General features: G+C 44.1%; 1 long non-coding RNA gene across 3 annotated transcripts; it reads right to left on the reverse strand.

Moving 5' to 3' along the window:
* Positions 1-1,007: 1,007 nt before the first annotated feature.
* Positions 1,008-18,945, reverse strand: LOC118213223. 3 transcript variants are annotated; one of them, XR_004762372.1, is made up of 6 exons: positions 18,695-18,945; positions 17,590-18,059; positions 14,988-15,054; positions 13,691-13,771; positions 4,683-4,733; positions 1,008-1,664 (listed from the first exon to the last, which is right to left on the reverse strand). It is a non-coding gene; the product is annotated as an uncharacterized LOC118213223 (long non-coding RNA). The 3 variants fall into 3 exon arrangements; XR_004762370.1 differs by having other exon boundaries at positions 17,590-18,945; XR_004762371.1 differs by lacking the exon at positions 1,008-1,664 and adding an exon at positions 2,568-3,603 and having other exon boundaries at positions 17,590-18,945.
* Positions 18,946-19,632: the final 687 nt, after the last annotated feature.

The following is a 19,632-nucleotide window of genomic DNA, read 5'->3' on the forward strand; positions in this document are numbered from 1 at the left end:
AACTTGGAAATCAGAAGCTTAAATGTGAGTTTTCTGATTCTTAGCAGTTTAGTCCAGTATTGATGTGTGAACATCCCCTTTCGCAAACAATTTGGTTCCCCTTGGCTTTTTAAAAAAAAGTAATAATTTAATTTAATTTTGTAATGTAAATTCTTTGTGATGTCTAATCTGCCGACATGCAAGTCTATTTATACCATTTTAATAAATGTGAAAAATTCCATAGTTCATGTTCTCCAGAGAATTTGTTTTCTACCAACTGTATGTGACATTTAAAGACAAAAGCCCTTTTCATAAAAACAAACTTTTCTCTTTTAATAACAATGTTTGCCTGTTCACTTTGTACCCGGCCAAATAATGTTAAACTTGCCCAGCATATGTTTTGAAAGATTTCTTGGGAGACGTGTTGGCTATTGTGGAATGTACATTAAAATTTTGGGCAGTTTATTGTGTGCGTAATAAAAATCTGTCATGTAAGGTGCAGGCCTGATATCACAGGTCCGGAGGTGCAGGTCTGTGGGCGCAGGTCAGGGGGTGCAGGTCTGGTGGTGCAGGTGTGTGGGCGCAGGTCTGGTGGTGCAGGTGTGTGGGCGCTGGTCTGGTGGTGCAGGTCTGGCGGTGCAGCTGTGTGGGCGCAGGTCTGGCGGTGCAGGTGTGTGGGTGCAGGTCTGGTGGTGCAGGTGTGTGGGCGCTGGTCTGGTGGTGCAGGTGTGTGGGCGCTGGTCTGGTGGTGCAGGTCTGGCGGTGGAGCTGTGTGGGCGCAGGTCTGGCGGTGCAGGTGTGTGGGTGCAGGTCTGGTGGTGCAGGTGTGTGGGCGCTGGTCTGGTGGTGCAGGTGTGTGGGCGCTGGTCTGGTGGTGCAGGTCTGGCAGTGCAGGTGTGTGGGCGCTGGTCTGGTGGTGCAGGTGTGTGGGCGCTGGTCTGGTGGTGCAGGTGTGTGGGCGCAGGTCTGGTGGTGCAGGTGTGTGGGCGCTGGTCTGGTGGTGCAGGTCTGGCAGTGCAGGTGTGTGGGCGCTGGTCTGGTGGTGCAGGTGTGTGGGCGCTGGTCTGGTGGTGCAGGTGTGTGGGCGCAGGTCTGGTGGTGCAGGTGTGGTAGCGCAGGCTTGGAGGAGCTTGGACATTTTACGATTTTCTCTAAAGTAACACAAGCTGATGTGTCCTTGTGTTTACTGGAGTCGTCTGTTTTAAAATGATAAAAAAGGTTGAAAAAACCATTGACCTGGCTGGGATGTTAACGCCTTTTTTTTACTGCTTCCCACAGCCTGAAGAACCCTGCTCCCGTTCTTGAACCTTACCTGCTGCCCCAGCCCATAGCATGGGGATGCCTTGATTACCAGACAGAGAGACATAATACATATTAACTATTAAGTTTAAATGGAGGGAGGGGGCAGGGGTAAATATGAATGCATCACATATATGAGTGGGCCTATATACATGAAAACATGAATGTGCCACAGACACACACACAATGAGATGTTAGCAGTTTTTCAGTATACTGGATGGACTTTGTATTTTTCATCAAGCTAATTTTTATTTCTCATTGTCCAATTAAGCATTTAAGAATCAGCTGACGAGTACTCGTTACTGGAGAAAACGATCCCACCCCTAGCCTGGAGGCGCAGGCATGGAGACACAGGTCTGATGCAGTAGGATCGGGCATTCAAAAATCTGTAAATAAAACATAATAAATATATATATTTGAATGCACAGCCCTAGCATAGATGCCTGCAAGTCTGTGCCCTCCTAAATCATGTGGGCTGAATTATTCACTTTTATTCCTTAATAATAGATTTCAAATTTATGTTTAACAATTGCTCCCCCCCCACCCCCCAAACTGTCAGTCACCCCTTCCCATAGGTGGAAACAGCTTGTGAATCAGGCAAATGAGAAACCCGGCGGATCTGCATTTGGCCATAAAGCGCGTACGGGCTGGGACAGTGAGCTGAACGCGCTCTGTGTGTCGGTAAAGGCTGGGACAGTGAGCTGAACGCGCTCTGTGTGTCGGTAAAGGCTGGGACAGTGAGCTGAACGCGCTCTGTGTGTCGGTAAAGGCTGGGACAGTGAGCTGAACGCGCTCTGTGTGTCGGTAAAGGCTGGGACAGTGAGCTGAACGCGCTCTGTGTCGGTAAAGGCTGGGACAGTGAGCTGAACGCGCTCTGTGTGTCGGTAAAGGCTGGGACAGTGAGCTGAACGCGCTCTGTGTCGGTAAAGGCTGGGACAGTGAGCTGAACGCGCTCTGTGTGTCGGTAAAGGCTGGGACAGTGAGCTGAACGTGCTCTGTGTCGGTAAAGGCTGGGACAGTGAGCTGAACGCGCTCTGTGTCGGTAAAGGCTGGGACAGTGAGCTGAACGCGCTCTGTGTCGGTAAAGGCCTGAAGCCAAACAGCCTGTGGGCCGGCCTGCGCTGACACCGCCGTGTCCGGGGCTCAGGGCTGAAACTGCGTCGTTACGCGCCTGTGTGAGCGCGAGCGCAGACGCTGTTCTCCTACACAACCCTGGGGGGTGTGAACGAGCCGTCTGCGTGGCTCTGCGCTTCCCCTGTCCCCCCCCCCCTCCTCCCCACCCCCTCCCTCAAACTGCCAGACAGCGCCTAATGGATACTTACAAAGAGACATAAATCAACCACTGGAGGCACTAAAGCTGCAGATTCAGAGTGTAAATATGCACCTGAGTCTGTGAACGCATGCACACTGCACACGTGCGTTACACGTACACGCCTGTGAACACTGACACAAATATACAGACACATTACATATAAACACATACAAACATACATGTGCACATACACGCATGCAAATTATGCACACACATACTCACTCACACATACACACACAAACACATTTACAAGGTATACCAAAAAACACAGAATACTGATATGGACACACGCAAAAACATGCACAGAAGCCTCATTACTGTTTTCACTGTTACCAGCTACAGCACAATATAAACGCATAACAGATACAGGCAAAAGTGCATATGCACGCATGTACAAATACACTTGTAAGCACACATACTGTATGCTTGCAGGCCACTGGCCCATTGTACATACAAACATGGCAGCAGTGTAGTGCAGTGTCCAGGGTACTGGGATTGTTATTCAGAGGTTGCAGGTTTAGTTCCTAGGTGGAGCCAATGCCCTTGTGCCCTTGAGTAAGGTACTTAACCGGAATTGCATCAGTAAATATCCAGCTATATAAATTGATTACGTGTCAGAAACGTATGTCAAAAGCTGTGTAGGATACTCTGAATGAGAGAGAAGTCTGCTATGTTTATATGAAAATGTAAACACATGAACACAGATGTACATAAAAAACTGAAACAAACTCTCTTACAAAAGCACATGCATATATGCATGCGCACAAACACACAGGCTCACACACACACACACACACACGCACTCAGAGTGAGTAAACCCATTTATGTTAGAACAACAGAATGCACTCAGCACTGTAACCCTGCAATGAAACCTGGCCCCCAGACCACTTCCCTGTGTTTAATTCATGCCTGCGGATGTGTTGGGGCGCTCTAGGTGGCAGGACTGATGGGCTGGTGTTGAGACCAGGGGGCTGGGAGTTAAGCTTTCTCAAAGGGAAGCCCAGAGTGAAGATCTGCAGGATCAGAGAGTCTGCTCAGTGGTGGCCTGTGACTGTCCCACCATAGAGAGACGCTGCAGCACTAGATCCGTCCTGTTTAAATAGTTGTTGTGAGCAGAACAGTGCTTTTGAAAACATTTTTTAAAACTGCGAGCCTGCTAATGTCGTTAGCTACCACTGATTGACCAATACATAATTGAAAAATGGACAGATGGACAGATAGGTAGGCAGACGGACGGATGGATAGACAGACAGTTAAAATAAAAGCATATGTGTAGATTGATTGACAGGCAGACCAGTTTCGAGATAAAACTGTGATGTGTTCCTGTTTTAGTGCTATACGTAAGTGCACAAGCTCCATTGAATTTCTTTTCTTCCCCTTCTGTTTGGCTCTGCTTTGGACGATCCCCACCCACTAAACCCCCCCCCCCCCCCCCCCCCCCCCCCCCCCCCCTTCACCTCAGACCTCAATAACTGACCTCAGAATACAGCAGCTCTTTTGTGTCAAAAGCTAAAGCTAACCCAGATCTGGGCTGTGTGCTGAGCTCCCTTCAGCAGGCACAGGTCTGGAGTCTGCTAAAGTTTCATAAGAGAGGAAATCTTCACACCCCTGAGCCGCATGCACGCTTCTATGGGTTTTTGTTTGTCTCACTTCCTAAAAAAGGGATCTTTCTCTCTTGCCGCATGCTGTAATTTCTGTAATCTTTGTTAGACATCCATAATTTAGGCACACATCATGTTCAGGATTTGAATTGCACCTTAGCTGAACATTTTGCATGAGGTATGACATCTAGGCAGTGTCCTCATTTTCCAATATTGTTTTGACATTTTCATGTTTGTCACATAAAATATAATTTGAACTGTCAAAGGCCATTCATGTTAAGTGTACAGTATAATTGGGAAAGCTACTAACGTCCAACAAATCTGGAATTTGGGACATTCTGAAAATATTATAGACACGTACTGCCGTTTTTTCTGTGAACTTGTTTAGAACCATTACAGTTCTAAGGCTCTCTGGGGAATTGTTCTTGCATTATCTCACAAACAAAATGGAAATGTAATCAGAATGTTTGTGTTAGTGTGGCTGCGCTCACCTCGATTGCCTTGTCATCAAAGAGAAGCTTAGCGTTTTCTCCGGAACTTCCCTAGAAAAGAGAAGCAGAGCAGTTCTGTTGAAATGCGCCTCCTCTTCTGTCTCTGACTGTCAACATATGCATCTCATAAATACTGTCTCTCTCTCCCCCCTCTCTCTGTCCCTCTCTCCCTCTCTCTCTTTGCCTCTGTCTCTCTCTCCGCCTCTCCCTCTCCCTCTCTCCCTCTTTCTCTCTCTCCCTCTATTGGCCTGAGTCTCTCTCTCTCTCCATCTCTCTCACTCTCGCTCTCTCCTCTTCCCTCTTCCCACCTTCCTTCCCTCTCTTCCCTTTATGCAAACCTGTGCCAGCACAGTGAAAACAGCGTAATTGCTTCCTTAACTTTCATTGATACAATTCTGGTCCTCATGTTGACAAACCCCAATAACAGTATAAAAATATCAATGAATAAAAGCTGAGATCTGAACTTTACTATAGATATATATATATATATATATATATATATATATATATATATAGGCACATGTCTGTTTTTCAAAGTGTTTGAATTTCAGTCCAAGATGACTGGAAGTGTTTTTATTTTAAGCACAAATAAAGCATGGAGGTGAAAAATTAGCAAAAGGTGCAGAGAAGGGGCGCTATTAAGAACAGTGCTAATGCCTTGGTTTTTATTTTTTAGTAAACAGATCATGACTTTGTTTTGGTACCTCATAAATCAAAAGAGCAGTTTTTTTTATTCATTACAACAGTGTGCTGAAATGGAAGCCATAAGTTCTTTTACCCGAAACAGTCCTCAGGGTACTTCAAAGTTTACTCTGTTGTGCTTTTGCCCTTCCTGCCACAGCCCCCCTATGCAGAATGAAAACTTCGAAGTAGACTGAGGGCTCAGGCTGTATTCATGTTGGCTGTCGGCCTTGCAGCTTGCAGTCCCCCCCACCCACCCCCTCCCTAATCGGCACAGCCTCTCGCATGTGCCTGCGCAGCTGGAGCAGTCAGAGCATCTTCAGTGTCTGAGGTCCTCTCAGTGCTGCAGTCCTTTCAGTCCTCAATTTACTGAACAAGACCAATATAGTCTGTGTGTTAGAAGTGTGTGTGTGTGTGCGCGTTTGTATGTATGTGTGTGCGTGCGCGTGTGTGTGTGTGCGTGCGTGCGTGCGTGCGCGTGTGTGTGTGTGTTAGAAATGGAGCATGCTGTACACTGCAATTCACCAGTCACCAGCTGGGCTGTTTTCATTAGACAAAGCTTTTTGTTTTGGTTTCTGAGTACAAAAATAGAAGGCGGAAAAAGAAGTAGGCGGGGCTTTTCCTGAGTGTGCGTGCGTGTGTATGTCTTCGTGTTCGTAGAAGAGAGTACTGTGTGCTTATCAAGGGGTCAGCAAAAACCAAAAGAATAAAACTTATGAGCAGAGTAATATTTTCATATAAACATGAGGAGTGCACCTGAAAGAAGAATCCTGCTATGAAGGAGAGGGAAGGAGAAACATACAAACACACACACACACATGCAGCACACACATACAAACACACACACACACATGCAGCACACACATACAAACACACACACACACATGCAGCACACACATACAAACACACACACACACATGCAGCACACACATACAAACACACACACACATACAAACACACACACACACATGCAGCACACACATACAAACACACACACACACATGCAGCACACACATACAAACACACACACACATACAAACACACACACACACATGCAGCACACACATACAAACACACACACACACATGCAGCACACACATAAAAACACACACACACATACAAACACACACACACACATGCAGCACACACATACAGCACACACATACACATACATAGAAACGCACATACATACATACACACACATACATACAAACGCACATACACATACATACAAACACACACACACACACACACACATACATACAAACGCACATACATACACACACACACACAGGCACTTGCGCGCGCGCACACACACACACATGCACACACACACCAAGCTCTCCGCTGTTGGTCAGGCAGTAAAGATTGTAGTACGCCGCTCCTGATCCAAGCCAGCTGGGGGCACCCGGCTCTCTACTACGTGACCACAAAACACAGTAACGTTTTATTTATGTTTTATTTTCTTTAAATAATGAATTACTTCTATTGGTGTATCATTTTCACTATGACTCGCAGGATTTTGTGTCTCTGCTATTTAGCAACATTTTGGACGACATTGACAAAAAATCATTTTGATACCTATTTATTACCTCCATTAAATCCCAACATGGTTAGAAAAAAGAAATGTGAACCATTTGGTCACTGAGAAAAGGAGAGGTTAATCTCAGGGTAGAGGGGAAGGGGGGAGAAGGGAAAAGGGGAGGCGGTGGTGGACGCAGAAAATGTGGGGCTCCTCTGCGCTAGCCTCGCTGGCTGAGCCCATGTGGGTTCCATTAGCCTCCATTCCGCAGTCTGTTTGTAGGGAAGTCTCTCCCTCTCCCTCCAAAGCCCACGCTGTCTCCCCCGATTCAGGAACATCGTCCTGGATTTCACTGACTTTCACCGGCTTTCGACTCAAGCTTTACGCAGATGGAATGTCTTCTGTCCCCACTGTTTTTTTTTCCTTTTCGAAAAGTCAGATGGACTTAGAAATAAACGTCTAACAGGTTGTCCAAAGAAGACAACTGCAGTTGATGACTGACAAATCCTAAGAGCTGTGAAGAAAAACTCTAAAACAACAGTCAGTGACATCACCGGCAGTCTCCAGAGGGCAAGGGTGAAAATATCACAAGCCACCGTACGCAGAAGACTTTAAGACCAGAATTATAGAGGCTACACTGCAAGATGCAACCCTAGCATCAGCAGCAAGAGTCAATATGTTTTATGGACAGATGAGACCTAAACAAACCTTTACCAAAGTGACTATTAAGTATAAAATGTATATTTCATGTATACGTAAGTATACTATGTTTTCACATGGGCAGACAGATTTTGTCTGTAAAGTACAGAGAAATTCCTCCAGCTTCATTGGCCAGCGTTTCATCCTGCAGCGAGACAATGACCCCAAACACACAGCCTACGCAGCAAAGGCATTCATCAGTGGGAAAAAGTGTGAAGTTTTGAACTGGCCAAGCCAGTCACCTGGTTTAAATCCAGTCGAGCGTGCATTTCACTTGCTGAAGAGGAGACTGAAGACAGAAACCCCCAACACAAAGATCAGCGGAAAGTGTCTGCATGAATGGTCTGAAAAGGCATTTCCAAAGAAGATAACAAACGGTGGTGATGTCACTGGGTCATAGACTTGATGCAGTTATTACATTTAAGGGCTATGCAACAAAATATTAGACTTTATTGCTTTGATTTACTTTTAAGTTCATCCGTTAACTTAATTTTGCACACCTGAAAATGGAGGGAATTAACACAAAAACTGTGTCTGTAAAATCGTAAAACATACGCTTGTAAATATAATGAATTAAAAGCTGATTGTCTTTTGTCTCATATTCATCTTAACTGCACCAATACTTTTTTAAGCTACTGTAGTCTGTTCTGTCTTTTTTTCTAAAACAGATTTTGTACTCTTGCTGTTACCTGGCAGGGGGTCACAGGTGTTAATTAGCTTAGAGCTAAACCTGGTGTAATGTATCAAAGTTCATTTTCTGAATTTCATGTTAAATATTGCACATTGTCCCTTTGAAATAAAGAACGTAGAGCAATATTCAGAACACAATTCTTCTTTCACATGATTGCGCAGCATGTTGGGTTGGTAACACATTGGACTGAAAGTTTCTCAGGTTTGTGCAATAGTGTTTTAAATAAATTAGACCAGGCCTGGTGTGGGATAATTCCCCTCAGTAGTGCACTCTGTGACACTGACAGGGACGGGACTGTGTTGCGCCAGAGGTCACACTGTTCTCACAGGCCCCGCCCACCTGTTCCCCAAACCCGCCCTGCCCAGCGCCGGGGCTTTCCAGAGCCTGTGAGAGATGCCCCACCCAGAGGGGGTCAGGTGACTTCCTGTGAGAGAGAGAGAGAGCACCGCACGGGCAGACCCGACCGGTTCTGTGGGATCTGCGTTACAGAGCGACCAGAACCCAGAAACGGAACGCACTAATCCTGCAAACTCCAGAGAAAGGAAAGAAAAAAAAGCAGGAACTACAAGCAGTCAGTGGTTTCTTACTCTTCATTCTCCTTTCTATTCTGTTTCTTCTTAAGAACTGGTTCCATTCCACACCCAAGTTTTCTTTACAACACAACGGAAAGAAAAGTAAACGGGAAAAGGACGTGAGTGAGGTTATACTGGCGAGGGGGGACTGCAGGTGGTGATATTGGTTTCTATAGGAACAGGGTAAAAATGTACTTTTCTCTTTAGTCAGACCCCCCCCAGTCCATACAGCCAGCCCAGCTGCTAAGTGCTAAAGGAGCCCCCAGACCCTGCTCCCCACCCAAGGAAGCGGCCTGGCATGTTCTGGCCTGGCTCTGCGGTGGATGTGCGTCTCAAACAGAGAGGCTCTGAGCAGCTGCTGCTGCTGTGAATACTGGTGAAAACATACGTTTGTTTTATTACTGACTGCAATCCGCTGCAATCCTTTGTGACCCTCCACAGGCGATGCGCTTCTCCCCAGCACCCGCGAGCAAGCGGCCAGCTACCGGACCGCCATCAGCACCTGCCGCCGGTCCGCCAGCGTCTGCACATGGGAGCGGCAGTGGTCCGCTAGCCGGTGGACAGTCCCCCGGCCGTTTTGTGTTCTTTTAGCAGCTGATTTTCATCTCGGCCATCGCGCCCCTCCGGCCCGCTGACGGACCGCTGTAGGGCCGGTTTGCGAATCCTGGCGGCCCAGCCGCTGGTGCCGACGGCGGGCCGTCAGCGGGAAGGCAGCGGACGCTGGACAGATAAAGTTTATTACCGTTACTATTCCTTCTGCGGTTTTCTCCGTGGGGTCTTGTTGATCCAGTCAGATCCAGTCTGATCCAGTTTGAATTGATAGGGTCGTATCGTGTTATAAGGCTGGTGGAGATTTAAAAAGTCTGGGTGATGGCTTTAAAATATTTGCTGGAGTATTTTGTTCAGTGTGAACTGCCAAGGTTCTGAAGTTTCCAGACCACGCTGCTGCTGTGGTCTCAGATTCAACATTTAAAATCCAGAGTTGATGCTGAGACCAAGTCATGACTCACTATCATAGCAACAGTCATTCGGTTTGTGCACTCGCGGTTTTAATCCGAACCGGGCTTTGCCCCGAAAAATGGCGGCTCATCCAGGGGGGAGGAGTTGTGGGGTCAGGGACCCTTGGCTGAACCCCACAGAAGCGTCCCTTTTTTTGGGAGGCTGTTCCGGATTTTTCCTGGGGCTTAGGCCCGGGCGTACGCGTCGGCTGCAGTGCTTCTGCTGTGGGGGCAGGATGGGTGATTCCAAAATTGTGGAGAAAAAAAGGAAAATAAAATCGTGTACGTGTGTATATGTACAAAATTGGTGTGTGTATAGCTGGGAATGTGTGTGCCTGTGCGCAAGTGTGTGTGTGTGTGTGTGAGCATGTGTGTGCGCGCATGTACAGCATGTGTGTGTGTGGGGGTGTGCGTGTTCTGAAGTAGAAGAAAGAGGCTGTTGGGGAAGGTGTGTCCTGCCGTTTCTGAAATGTGGTGGAGCTGGTTTGTAAGCGACAGCAGTACTAGGTAGGACACGGGAACACATCCCTGACTAGGGTAACTCTCCTAATCTCAGTACCAGCCAGAGGACCGATCTGGAGACAAAAGCTGGGTTTACTGAGCAGCGTATGTAAAAAAAGGCCATTTCGGTTTCACTCTGTAGAAGCAGGAAAACTCAGGAGAGGATACTTTGTGAGACCAGAGCAGTTTCAAGAGTTAAATCAGGGCCAAAGTTTTAATATATGCTCTTCGTAAAAATACGCACTGAAGATTAACAAAGGAAACAGTCTATCTTTACACTTTTTTTCATTCTCTTTGTTAAAGCAACATATTTTTAAAAATGCGGCCATTTAAAGCTTCTGATAAGAAGTATGTTGTTCCAGGTAAAATTATCGGTTCTTTTATTCTTAATTTCATCCGCTGAATTGTCACACCGGTGATTATGTGTGGGGGGCATGATTTTTCTAAAAAGCGGATTGATGCTCAATTATTGTAATCCATTCCCTTTAATGCAAAATGAAATTACTCGAAATGAAAATAGCTATCAGCTTTTTAATAAGGAGGAAAGGTTAACAAGTCTTGTGGGTTCCAGCTGGCAGTCTCTGAGTTACTGAGTTATTGCAGCGTCTTCATAGAGATGGTGGCACAAATACCGCCGTGGAAATTGTCCCCTCTCCCCCTTAAATCAAACGCTGTAATCTCCAGACTGGCCTTGTGGTCTCCACAGATACCATGCGTCAGGCGCGCCGAAACCTGGGAACCTCAGGTTTGGTGGAGAAGCAGGCTATGCCTTTCTGCTCTGAAGTGAAGGTCAGTGCCTTGCACCACGGAGAGAGATCATTCTGGTAACGTAGGGTGACGCTGGAGATGGGCTTAATGACATAAATCACCTTAATTAAAAAGGGTTAATACCTCTAAATACGTTGCATTTCCGGGTTTGGACAGACAAGACCACGGTCCGTAACTGGGGGTCCATTTTGTTACCGTATGGCTTGTTGCCTGTATTAATCTGTGGTTGAAATGGGATGGTAGAGCAGTCTGACCACCAAACTTCTGATCACCTACTACTTTGTCAGTGGCACGTTCTGGAACGTTCTCAGGGCAACATTCTGCCAGTGTACCGGTTTTACCTTTTCCACCCCGACTCCTGTTCCACGCTGGTGAAGAGCTAGCAAGCAGTTTGACGTGTATTCAATCTATCCATCATTACACTATTCAAAATGGAATTTTTGAAAAATTAAAAAATGTTTTCATTTATTTAACAGTATATAATTAATTTGCTTACTAGACACCACTGACACAGCTTAAATGTACCATCTATTTATTCAGTTAGACACTCCATACTGAAGCTCTTCTGGTTAATTCTCTTGATAAAGAGTACAGCAATGTTGCCACAACTGGTATTTTAACCTGGAACCTCTAAGAATTAAGTTAAGTTCTTCAACCACTCCACACTGCCACCGAATGTTCCCATTGCCATTTTAGTTTTGGTGACCGCCAAACTCATATCGTGGCATATCAGTGATTTAAAAAAAAAAAAAGAAAGAAAAACAATTGCCTAATTTCCTTACTCAAATGGTCAGGGCATATTTTTTGTGCTGCAGCAAGGCTAAATCTATCTCTCAAATCTCTGCTTACTAAAGTTAGGAAATAAATGGAATTGCAAAGGTCTTTGTGAATAATTTTCTCTCTGCCCTGCACGCTTCCTGACAGAATGGCACAGTGACAGAGGGGCATTATGGGTTAGTACAGGAAGTCTGCAGTGTGACAAATCAATAAGGGAACAGGCCATTTAACCAGGGGGGTTGCAGGTTTAATTCCCTTTCGTGGACTGTTGTTGTACCCTTGGGAAATTGTACTTTGCCTGACATACAGCCATATAACTGGATAAAGTGGGCTGTGTCACATTAGATGAAGCTGTACGCTAAGCTAATACAGGATGTAAAAATAAACAAACAGCCATGCAGAACACAGGATGGAGTGGCTGGCTGTCTTCTCTGTGTCACAATTCCACTTTGGGGACTCACTTTCATAACCACACATGCATACCGCACACATAAATGTGTGCACACACACACACCAACCCACACACAGACTCACATGCACACAGATGCACACCAATCACTCACACACACATTACTGAACACACCTAAAAGAAATAATGCCCTATTTTGTTCTCTGGGGCAATAATGCCCTATTTTTTTTCCATTCCAGAAACATAATAATAATAATAATTACTGCACTGCATGGCCAGATGTATGGGGACACCTGAGATCCAATATCTCATCCAAAACTATGGGCATTAATATGGAGTTGGTCCACCCTTTTCTGCTATAACAACCACCACTATTCAGGGAAGGCTTTATACTACATGCTGGAGCATTGCTGCAGGGATTTCCTTCCATTCAGCCAGAGGAGCATTAGTAAGGTCAGGCACTGATTGGACGATAAGGTCTTACTCGAGTTGGCTTCCTAATTGATCCCCAGGTTGTTGGATGGGGATGAGGTCAGGGCTCTGTGCAGGCCAGTCAAATTCTTCCACACCATTCTGAACAAAACCATTTCTATTTTCTCGCCGTACGTCCGGGGGCACTGTCATGCTGAAACAGGAAATGGCCTTCCCCAAAGTGTTGGGGAAGCACAGAATCATCTAGAACGTGATAGTATGCTGTAGCATTAAGTTTTGCCTTAAGTGGAACACAGGGGCCTAGCCCAAATATGAAAAACAGCCCCAGACCAATGGGTGTCCAGATACTTTTGGTCATAAAATGTATATTGTATAATATTATATATTATTGGTTTCAATGCTGTTTTACTGTACAGCCAGAGGGACGTAGGGGGCCTTGAGAGATTGCACAGTAATCTAAGATCATAAGACTAAAAACAAAGACTCAGCATTAATTAAACATACTAATCACGGGCATATTTTTAAACTGCTTTTTGATGCCACGTGCAGTTTTGGTTACAAACCTCACTAGTGATCTCATAGACTAAAACAACTGCTCCTCTGAAAACTCAAGTACAAGCAGTGTGTGTCTGTGGCCACAAGTTGGTCATCTGTATGTTCAAGCGCATGCAAGTGTGTGCGTCTCTGCATATGTGTGTGTGTGCTGACGTGTGTGGATACATGCGAGTCATTTGTATGTTCATGTGCATTCCTGTGTGTTTGTGTATGCGTGTCTTTGCATGTGTACATGTGTGTGTTAGGGTATAACGGTCCTACCGAAATGCTACGTTACCACTGGTTTGGTACCATTGAGGGGGATGTGTCCAAACCCATCCTAACCCTGTTTTAATAACCCAGGGTACATCCACATTCACATACGTGAAGAATTCCGGGAATTCCACAAATACAGCAGCCTTACCCAATTAGTGAATGCGTCCTAGAGCATTCCTGGAAAGTTCATGTCAACATTCCCAGTGCCTGAATCGGTTTCCTGGATGTCCTGTGAAAATTGCAGGAACAGTGTTGAGAATGTCATTCCGTTTTTGTTATTCCAGGTTAAGAATAGAATTTTAATGAGGTATTGTCATTGGCATGGTAATTTTATCAGAACAGTTAGCAATACTAAACAAATCCGGTATTTCAATTCTTGCATTTGGAACATTCTTTATTATTGACACGCACCTTTCATGGCTAAATGATAATAATTAGGGGGTGTTACTAGTTAGTCTGTATTCACAATTACGTAGTGTTTTTCTGTGATTTCGCCAGAAATTCTTTGGAAACCTGTGTGTGTGTGTGGAATATGATCTCTAAACATTTGGTGTCCGTTGGGCAAAGCTGAGAAGCATGGTGTGGTATGGTGTAGTTTCTTTGAGGAAATGGAATATACTGCAAAATATATTGACTATTTGGAAAATTTATATTTCAGAGCAATGCATTCAGTAAAAACAAAAACACCATCCCTATATTTTCCCATATATTGAAACACATTCACATTTAAGTGTTTCAATATATTTTATAAGCATAATAATATAGTTTTTCAATATAGTGCCATACAGCCTGTTCCACTTCTGTAAGGGTTGTGAGGAAAAATGTCCAGGCCTTTGGTTGGGCAGGCAGCTGACTGCTGTGAGATACCAGGGAGTAGCTGAATCTTCTTCTCTGTCTCCTCCCTCCCTGCCTCCCTTCTTCTCTGACTATCTCTCCCTCTATCTGTTTGTCTCAGTAGATATCTGTCTCTCTATTTCAATTTCTCCCGATCCTTCTGTAAGCCCTTCTCTTCTCCTGTCTCTCCCCCTCTGACTCTTTCTCTACCGCTTGCTCTTTCACTCCCTTTTTCAGTTTCAGTTTCAGAGGTGCTGTACTGGCATGACATAGGACAGGACTGGCACACATGTGACAACAAACAGCATCCAATCAGAAGGCTGACCTCTGACAGCTTCCAAACGAAACGTGTCACTATGACTGCTATTTGTAGGGATATAGTGAATCGCAGAAGTCATGATAAGAGCAGGAAAATGTGGTGGTAACACTTGCAGTAATTCAGCGTACACACAGGGGTACCGGATATGCCCATAGTATCCAGTTGCAATGGTGACCCTTCAGTCAGTCTACGCAGAGTCAAAAATCTCTTCCTCTCAGTCAGCCCCAACCTTTCCTCCGTGTGTGTGACTGCATCTTTAAGAAGCCAGTGTGTGCCGTTGTGGTGAACACACCTGCACTCCCAGGCACGCAGATTCGTCTCAACAGGTCACAGGAAGAGAACGTTCCATTGGGGTTGGGCTATAACACACAAACACACACAAGCACACACATTCGTAAGACATACATACGCCTGCACTCATGCATGCACACGTACATTCCCTCTCTCTCGCTCACACACACACATGCGCACACACAAGCCTCTACGTACACGTGCACGTGCACACTGAACTGTACCCACATGCATGGGGACACACAGAAATGTACACACACGCACACACACACACAGAGTTCATTAGATGATGACATCCAGACAGCTTGTGCACTACATTGTCCCCAGATTCATTGGCTGATTCATGATGTCATAGCATAGCAGGTCTGGGGGAGCGCTGGGTATTTGTAGGATGTGCCATTTATCTCAGTATTTAAGCTTTTTATCCCCAGTGTTTGCTCAAACATTGATCATCACTTCTAAGCTCCTGTGGTGTTCCACCTGGTGTTAGCTATGACTAACCTTGTTGCACACAAACAATATGATGTCATTTTGTCATGGGGAAGCTATCACTAAACCAGCTCTCAAACAGACCCCTGCAAAGGTAAAAACAGACTAATCATCTGTCTTACTCAACTTCCTGGAGTAAATAACAGCTTCTAACACTGTGGCACTGCATGAAAAAACTTGCTATTTATTGTTGGAAAGAATTGTGTGTGTGTGAGCAAGCAAGGGGGGAGGGGGCCAGTCAAGTTAAGCTAAAAGCACAAACCTATAACTTTTTCTTTTTTTAATGGAGCACTAATGCAAACAGGCTAGTATAAATTACCTGACCAAACAAGCTTGCTCACTAGCTACTTTGTTGTAAAAATGTGTTGTACAAAGTTAGCATTAGCTAGCTAGATTAGTTTGTAACATAAGCAAACTTGAGTTACCTGTGAGTTTGTGGGACTAAATTAACTTGAGTGCGATGAAGATACGAACAGACAGTACATGGCTAGCAAATTTAGCTCTAGCAAGTTATTCCCAAATAACAGCGCGTTATTTAGCCAGCTAGTGAGCGCTCTTGTTTACTCGTAGCCAAATAAGTAAATAAACAGTATTCTAGAAAACTAATTTTAGTCTCTGACATCACATAAAATGGCTATGACTGGCTATGTATAATAGTCACAATTTGCTTCAAGTTGGCTGGCTACCACAGTAAAACAGTGCCGTAACAATTGAATCGGTTGAAGTTGTAGGAGTTTATTCTACTCCTGTAATTGTTTCAGGTGACCCAAGTCAGACAAACAAGTCTTGTTGCTGTTGCACACTGGCACAGTCGGTTGTCTTGACATGTACTGTTAACTGCAGAGTAGCGGGTCTCTTGCCCAGCTGCCATGTCTGATTGTTGTACGCTTAGGGATAAGGTTCTAACCAGTGCTGCCAGCCCGGCCACTTTGTAGGTTGATCTATCCACTTTTGGCCTCCCCTAGCAACTTTTTTTTCCCAAAAAGCACCCAGCCACAAATTTAGCTGCTTTTTAAAATTAACTTGGAGACTTTTAGCGATGTTACTGACTGCGTAGTTTCTAGTCATGGTATCAACAGAAATGTAGATAGTGTCCCATAATTATTATCATCCCTCAATCAATGGCTTTAAGTATAAAAAGAAAATTCTACATGTATATTTTATATTTCTATACATCTTTTACTTGACTACCTCAACTACTTGTTTAATACTACTTATTTACTTCAACCACTTCATCTAATAATGTGCTACAATTGTTTACTTAAGATATATTGCTACAATTGTTCAGAATTCAATTTTATTTGACAAATAAGAAACGTTCAACAAAAATCTATGTGAAACAAATTTTTATGGCATTATGAAATGCTTTTTTTTTGTATTTTTGTATTTCCCAGATTTAGTTTCACTTTAATTAATCATTTTGTTTCATAGTTATGTTTACACATCTATACTAAAAAGGCGTGATAGATATCCTTTGTTTATTGAAATACTTTTTACAGTACTTAAGTACATTTTGGAGGCATCTACTATATAGCATACTAGAGTATTTGTAATTTTTTCCCTAAATCTGTCAACACTACTTTGAATGCAAAGGTTGGATTCAGATCCAAATTGTATGCTTGCTTCCTAACATTCCTTTCCTTGGCATCAAGGGGGAAATACCCAAAATGGCAGGGTGAAATATGGCAGCCGCACCAAGTGGCGTTCAGTTGTTTTATGAAAAAGGAGGGAGCAATTATATTCCCTTGCTCCCTCAATTTTCCTCCCTCCCACCAAGAGTATACATTGCAAGCTTCAAGCAAAAAAGGAATCCCACAATGCAATGCTCCACACATGAAGAAGAGAGGATGAGTCAGTACACCGCTGTCAAAAGGAGGAGGCAGTATGTTTTTTTCATAGGATGAGTTTGGAAGGCTGCTGAATAGAGTTGAGGTTTGTCAGATGCTTTAACCTAGACATTCCTCACTAAATGGCACGGCAAAGACCGGCAATAGTGTTTTTAATAAGACCGACTGGTGGTTTTTACTACCACTCAAGATAATCTAGGGTAAGAGTTCTATGAATTATTCATGAACCTTCCAAAGACATCCTACAAAAAAAATTTGCTCACAGACCAGAGGGCTTTTCGGTTCCATTTTGGTTCCTCGTCTGTCCTCCCTTGCAGAGTTCCTGTTTTGTTCAGTTGTTTCACGTCACAAATTATGTGACAAAATATCTCACTCCAGGGAAAGCAGTAAGGGAACAGAATCCATGCAAACATTAGCCAGAATGCGATGTAGTGACATGACACTTCTGTATTCGCTATAGAAATCCTCTTTCCGACGTTCTAACACCACACTTTACGGGAACTAGAAAGTACTCCGAGATCCAATTATCTCCATGGAAACATGTCTCTTGCCCGAGGAGGATGGGGGTTACAGGGGAGGTCAAGGCAAGTGGTTGCCTTGGAAACCGCACACATCGCTCAAGTTCTTGAGCCCGCCCTTTCTCCGAGTGGTGAACGGGGGAGGGCGGTTTTTAATTGGCTGAAATACTGCCGCTGGGCTCGGCTCGGCACCTCTGCCTCCTGACAGAACTCCCCGCTCTTAAAGGGGAAAAAAACATAGAACCTTCAACCCCATTCATCAATTCCATATTTAGGCGACCGTCGCATGTGAACATTTCTGTCTGTGTAGCACAAACCACACTTTTGTAGCTCCATGCATTACACATATTTACAGCAGACAGGACAGATACCTGCCTACGTATAATTATTCTACAAAGCCTACGACCGTCTGCTCGTTTTTAATGATGCTGTTGGCATTACTATCGTTGTTGTTGTTGCTGTTAATATTATTATTATTAGTTTATTATGTCGTGCTAGGACTTACTAAAATCACCATGTAGCGACAGGAATAGCCTAAGCCCTTGGTGGTTTGCCAAATAATCTGCCAACTTTAAGAATTTGACAAAATTTTCTGTTATATTATCCGAAATAGGCTATGTTTTATTACTGGCGTATTTTCGCCGATGGCGAAGCCCCGTTTTGTACTGTAACTAGGCTATCACTCCTTATGTCATTATTATGTCAGGCAGCCATAGGATAAGCTCTGGTTCCAACCGCTCAACCTTTAGAGTAAATTTAATTTAGAACGTTAAACGCACAAAGTAGCTACATCTTTGTTACAAGTGATGTCCCTTGAAAAGCATTTGGAGCGACCGATAGAGGATAAAGCTTACCGTTCGTTTACGGGTAGAGCACGTCACACCAAAAAAATAAATTAATAAAAATAATTTATTAGCGGTAAAAACAGAAATAGCTGAGATTGTATTCAATCGAGAGACGCTGACATAGTTATACTATTTGGTGTATTAAAAGGGAACGCTACAAGTAGATAAAATCATCAAATTCCTACCCCGAGAGAGAATTAAATTGTCGGTAACTTTGCCAGCTAACGTAGGCTAACTGTACAACATCCAATGAGCGTCTCATTTTATGAGTGTGGACTGAGGAGTTTATTTGTGCCGTTAAAAAAGATTTGGGTGTGGGGGCGGGCGACTCTTGGAACCAGCAGTGGGCTATTCACGTTTAAATCGATTACTTTGCCTTTAAGATCTAACGGCATCTATCTGCCAAGCAGTGAAAGCTCCTCCCCAATATTTTACCTACAGGTCCTTGTGCCACAGGGAGAGCCCGTGAGCGTCCCATGCAACAACACAGATGAACCACAACTGCAATTCCCACAATGCTTTAATAATAGGTAGGTTTCCCTAAAAAACGGGATTTGTAGTTTTTAGATGCTTAGTTTTCTGACAGTTTAATTCCTGTTCCCCATACTTCACAAATACGTGAATTCTGAGAATATGTAAGCTATTAGAAAAACATGCAATTCAGATAACAGGCACATGAACTCTAATTATCGCCAATAACAATACTCGATTCATTTTGAATGAATATCTGAACATTTAGTAGGCTACATTAACGTTCAACATTTATATAGAAACATTAATATATAAACTATTAACAACTCAAATTGATAGTCTTTTGATTTAATACTTAATACTTTAATTTTGGACCTAATTGATCTGTAGGCAGTTTGCTATCATGTTCAGTATTCATGTTGCATTGTAATTGTAGCAAAGTGAGTGGTGAGTGGGCATGTAGTATAGGCCCAAGT

The sequence above is a fragment of the Anguilla anguilla genome, chromosome 14 (genome assembly GCF_013347855.1).
Source record: "Anguilla anguilla isolate fAngAng1 chromosome 14, fAngAng1.pri, whole genome shotgun sequence".
In the NCBI taxonomy this organism is placed as follows: Eukaryota; Metazoa; Chordata; class Actinopteri; order Anguilliformes; family Anguillidae; genus Anguilla; species Anguilla anguilla.